This window comes from Ranitomeya variabilis, chromosome 2 (assembly GCF_051348905.1).
Source record: "Ranitomeya variabilis isolate aRanVar5 chromosome 2, aRanVar5.hap1, whole genome shotgun sequence".
NCBI lineage: Eukaryota > Metazoa > Chordata > Amphibia > Anura > Dendrobatidae > Ranitomeya > Ranitomeya variabilis.
In genome coordinates, this window is record NC_135233.1 from 731,392,437 (window position 1) to 731,398,528 (window position 6,092).

Sequence of the window (6,092 nt, forward strand, 5' to 3'; positions counted from 1 at the left end):
GTCATCTCTTCCTGTATATAGTATATACCTGTGTGTCATTTCCCCTGTATATAGTATATACCTGTGTGTCATCTCCCCTGTATATAGTATAAACCTGTCATCTCCTGTATATAGTATATACGTGTATCATCTCCCCTGTATATAGTATATACCTGTGTGTCATCTCCTGTATATAGTATATATGTGTGTTATCTCCCCTGTATATAGTATGTACCTGTATGTCATCTCCTCCTGTATATAGTATGTATCTGTATGTCATCTCCTCCTGTATATAGTATGTATCTGTATGTCATCTCCTGTATATAGTATATACTTGTGTGTCATCTCCCCTGTATATAGTATATACCAGTGTGTCATCTCCTCCTGTATATAGTATATACCTGTGTGTCATCTCCCCTGTATATATGTGTGTGTCATCTCCTGTATATAGTATACACCTGTATGTCATCTCCTGTATATAGTATATACCTGTGTGTCATCTCCCCTGTATATAGTATATATGTGTGTGTCATCTCCCCTGTATATAGTATATACCTGTGTGTCATCTCCCCTGTATATAGTATATATGTGTGTGTCATCTCCCCTGTATATAGTATATACCCGTGTGTCATCTCCTCCTGTATATAGTATATATCTGTATGTCATCTCCTCCTGTATTAGACCGCATTCACACGTTATTTTGTCAGTATTTTTACCTCAGTATTTGTAAGCTAAATTGGCAGCCTGATAAATCCCCAGCCAACAGGAAGCCCTCCCCCCTGGCAGTATATATTAGCTCACACATACACATAATAGACGGGTTATGTGACTGACAGCTGCCGTATTTCCTATATGGTACATTTGTTGCCCATCTAGTTTGCTTATTAATCAGATTTTTTTTTTGAAGGATAATACCAGACTTGTTTGTGTTTTAGGGTGAGTTTCATGTGTCAAGTTGTGTGTGTTGAGTTGCGTGTGGCTACATGCATGTAGCGACTTTTGTGAGATGAGTTTTGTGTGGTGACATGCGTGTAGCAACGTTTTGTGTGTCGAGTTGCATGTGACAGGTTAGTGTAGCAAGTTGTGTGCAGCAAGTTTTGCGCATGGCGAGTTTTATGTGGTGCATTTTGAGTATGTGCAAGTTTTGTGTGAGGCAACTTTTGCATGTGTTGCAACTTTTGTGCATGTGGCAATTTTTCCGCGTGTGCAAGTTTTGCGTGTGGCGAGTTTTCCATGAGGTGTGTTTTGCAGGTGTGGCGAGTTTTGCGTGAGCCTAGTTTTGCATGTGGCGAGTTTTGCGCGTGGCAAGTTTTGAGCGGCGACTTTTGTGTTTCGACTTTTATGTGGCGAGGTTGGTGTATGTGTGGTGAAATGTGTGCTGAGGGTGATATATGTGTTCAAGCACATGGTAGTGTGTGGCGCATTTTGTGTGTGTGTTTATATCCCTGTGTGTGGTGAGTATCCCATGTCGGGGGCCCCACCTTAGCAACTGTACGGTATATACTCTTTGGCGCCATCGCTCTCACTCTTTAAGTCCCCCTTGTTCACATCTGGAAGCTGTCAATTTGCCTCCAACACTTTTCCTTTCACTTTTTCCCCATTATGTAGATAGGGGCAAAATTGTTTGGTGAATTGGAACGCGCGGGGTTAAAATTTCGCCTCACAACATAGCCTATGACGCTCTTGGGGTCCAGACGTGTGACTGTGCAAATTTTTGTGGCTGTAGCTGCGACGGTGCAGATGCCAATCCCGGACATACACACACATATATACACACACATTCAGCTTTATATATTAGACTAGCTGAAGAGCCCGACGTTGCCTGGGCATAGTAAATATCTGTGGTTAGTTATAGCACCTCACTTCTCTTATTTTCCCATCACGCCTCTCATTTTCCCCCTCACACCTCTCATTTTCCCCCTCACTCCTCTCATTCCCCCCTAACACTTGTCATTTCGACCTCACGTCTGTCATTTTCCAATCACTCCACTGTTTTCCCTCACTCCTCTCATTTTGCACTCACACCTTTTCATTTTCACCTCACACCCCTCATTTTCACCTCACACCTCTCATTTTCCCCTCAGTATATACAGTTAGGTCCATATATATTTGGACAGAGACGACATTTTTCTAATTTTGGTTATAGACATTACCACAATGAATTTTAAGCAAAACAATTCAGATGCAGTTGAAGTTCAGACTTTCAGCTTTCATTTGAGGGTATCCACATTAAAATTGGATGAAGGCTTTAGGAGTTTCAGCTCTTTAACAAGTGCCACCCTGTTTTTAAAGGGACCAAAAGTAATTGGACAATTGACTCCAAGGCTATTTCATGGACAGGTGTGGGCAGTCCCTTCGTTATGCCATTCTAAATTAAGCAGATAAAAGGCCTGGAGCTGATTTGAGGTGTGGTGCTTGCATTTGGAAGGTTTTGCTGTGAAGTAAACATGCGGTCAAAGGAGCTCTCCATGCAGGTGAAACAAGCCATCCTTAAGCTGCGAAAACAGAAAAAAAAAACATCCGAGAAATTGCTACAATATTAGGAGTGGCAAAATCTACAGTTTGGTGCATCCTGAGAAAGAAAGAAAGCACTGGTGAACTCATCAATGCAAAAAGACCTGAGCGCCCACGTAAGACAACAGTGGGGGATGATCGCAGAATAATCTTCATGGTGAAGAGAAACCTCTTCACAACAGCCAACCAAGTGAACAACACTCTCCAGGAGGTAGGCGTATGAATATCCAAATCTACTATAAAGAGAAAACTGCATGAAAGTAAATACAGAGGGTTCACTGCACGGTGCAAGCTACTCATAAGTATCAAGAATAAAAAGGCTAGACTGGACTTTGCTAAAAAAAAACAACTAAAAAAAACAGCACAGTTCTGGAAGAACATTCATTGGACAGATGAAACCAAGATCATCCTCTACCAGAATGATGGAAAGAGAAAAGTATGGCAAAGGCGTGGTACAGCTCATGATCCAAAGCATACCACATCATCTGTAAAACATGGCGGAGGCAGTGTGATGGCTTGGGCATGCATAGCTGCCAGTGGCACTGGGTCACTAGTGTTTATTGATGATGTCACACAGGACAGAAGCAGCCGAATGAATTCTGAGGTATTCAGAGCCATACTGTGTGCTCAGATCCAGCCAAATGCAGCCAAACTGATTGGTCGTCGTTTCATACTACAGATGGACAACGACTCAAAACATAAAGCCAAAGCAACCCAGGAGTTTATTAAAGCAAAGAAGTGGAATATTCTTGAATGGCCAAGTCAGTCACCTGATCTCAACCCAATTGAGCATGCATTTCACTTGTTAAAGACTAAACTTCAGACAGAAAGGCCCACAAACAAACATCAACTGAAAACCACCGCAGTGAAGGCCTGGCAGAGCATCAAAAAGGAGGAAACACAGCTTCTGGTGATGTCCATGAGTTTAAGACTTCAGGCAGTCATTGCCAACAAAGGGGTTTCAACCAAGTACTAGAAATGAACATTTTCTTTAAAATTATTTAATCTGTCCAATTACTTTTGGTCCCTTATACATACATACATACATACCGGTACATACACACATACACACACACATACACACAGCTTTATATGAGCCTGCACACTGTATATAGTGTGGGCCCACACATAGCCTCCTATATACAGTATGAGCCTGCACATAGCCTCCTATATTTAGTGTCAGACCCAATATAGCCTGTATACAGTGTGAGCCCTCATATAGCCTCCTATGTACAGTATGAGCCTGCATAGTGTCCGGTACAGAGAATGATCCCGCACATAGCCTCCTGTATACAGTGTGAGCCCACACATAGCCTCCTATATACATTATGAGCCCTGATATAGCCTCCCATATACAGTGTGAGGCCGCACGTAGTGTTCCATATACAGTATGAGACCGCATATTAATAATAATAATTTAAAAAAAAGACAATATCAGGTCGCTCCTGTTCCCCTGGGTTCCCTTGGCACTATTCTCTGGTCCCCAAGGCTCCACTTCTAGTCGGGACAGCGCATACACACTCCTCCGAAGCTGGGCTGTCATTCTGCACTGTCGGCAGCGCAGTGCTGCTGGTATGGCGGCGCACAAAATATTATAGTGAGGGCAGTCTGGCGATGGGCCCCCTGGAACCTCAGGCGGTAGCCCAGATCACCCTCATTATAATCTGCCTATGGTCAAAGCCAAATACCAATAATTATGAAAAACAAAGCAGCTTAATTTAAGACATGGCACACCAAAAAGGTTCTGCACCTCACTGTCACTTAAATCTATGTATTATGTTTTACAAACAGAGTCTGATATACAGTAGGCCATTCTATCCTCATCTGTAATATTGAGCTGTGCACTCTGACCTCCTAACTGTAGGCTGTAAAACCCTAAAATGGCCACGGCTTTTCCGGCTTAATTTTTTATAGTAGCTGTGATAGTCCCTCTGATTGTCTGAGCTAGACCATGTGATGCGATAGCTGCTAGGCGTTACAGGGAAGCCTGATGTAATATGAGGACCACATTGCGGCATGCATGATCTCCGACAACGTGTGAGATGATGCCTGGCATATTTTTTCTGTTCTTTTTTTTTTGATTATTAAAGAATAATTTGCAAAGTTTACTAGAGGAAAGAGACCTAGCGACATACATTGCGCAAAAATCGGAAAAAGAAAAAATAAGCAAAGACATTAACCCTCAATCCCTTTAACTTTGGTGCTCTATATCTTGCATCTCGCTTTAGAAGTAAAGTTTGATTTTTTTTTTAAATGTGGGAAATTTTTATTGTCAGAAACCTAAAGCAGAGAAAAGAGGAAAAAAAATAGTATATATTTATAGAAGATATTCCAGCCCACTCTTTTGTGATTTAACATGACGATTGGTTAGATTAGCATAATCCTGAAACATTTACTTCGCAGAAGTAATATTGCAAAACCATAATGGATCTAATAGTCATTGGGATTTGTAGCTGGAAGTTAACCACATGAGTCCTTCATAGAGGCCGTCCCCTCTAGTAGCACAGGACGGCTGCATATACCAATTCCTATCCCTGATATGGGTCAAGCAAAGTTCCACCTGAATCTGATGTGGTTTCATGGCATCCGGGAGGTCTTGCTTGACAAATATAAGGATGATGGCGTCCCTCATTTCCCTATCATTTATAATATAATGAAGTTCCCATCTAGCCTCGTCAATGTGATCCCGGTCAGCACAGTCCACCATGAAGATGAGGCCGTGGGGTGTAATAGTGCCGCCACAGAGCTTGGATCTTCTCCTGTCCCCTGACATCCCACACGTTAAATTTCACTTAGGCTACTTTCACACTAGCGTCGGGCCGACGTTCCCGACGCTAGCGTTGTATCCGCCGCACAACGGGGGCAGCGGATGCATTTTTCCAGCGCATCCGCTGCCCCATTGTGAGGTGCGGGGAGGTGGGGGCGGAGTTCCGGCCGCGCATGCGCGGTCGGAAAAAGCGGACCGTCGTGAGCAAAAAACGTTACATGTAGCGTTTTTTGGTCCCGACGGTCCGCCACTGCACGACGCATCCGTCGCACGACGGGTGCGACGTGTGGCGATCCGTCACAATGCGTCGCTTCATGTTAATCAATGGTGAAAAAACGCATCCTGCAAACACTTTTGCAGGATGCGTTTTTTCGGCAAAACGACGCATTGTGACGGAATGCAGTTAACGCCAGTGTGAAAGTAGCCTTACTTGTAAGTTACAGTCTCCAAGTTGAACCCCACGGTTGGGTTAGTGGTGACAGACTGACCAAGCATCAGTTTGTAAAGGATGGAGGTTTTACTGGCTGCATCCAGCCCCAGCATTAAAATCCACAACTCCTTGTTGCCGAAAATCTTGGAAAGCACCTTGTCCATGGTGAAACATTATTGGAAAGAAAGAATTGGGTGTATCCAATACTGACAAGATCCTTGAATTGCCAATATCCAAGCAAGTCTTATAGAATAAGAATGAATTGCAAAGGAGCTAGGTGTTATATCATTTAGCTCATGATGTTCAATAACAAATTGTATTGTGGTACCGTGTTAGCCCGAAAAATCGATGTGAATACTTTTAATTTGATTACCTTGGCTTATCTACGGGCTCATCACACTT

At 43.0% G+C, this 6,092-nt stretch overlaps 1 pseudogene; it reads right to left on the bottom strand.

Moving 5' to 3' along the window:
• Positions 1 to 4,930: 4,930 nt before the first annotated feature.
• Positions 4,931 to 5,854, bottom strand: LOC143803942 (ADP-ribosylation factor 6-like; annotated as a pseudogene).
• Positions 5,855 to 6,092: the final 238 nt, after the last annotated feature.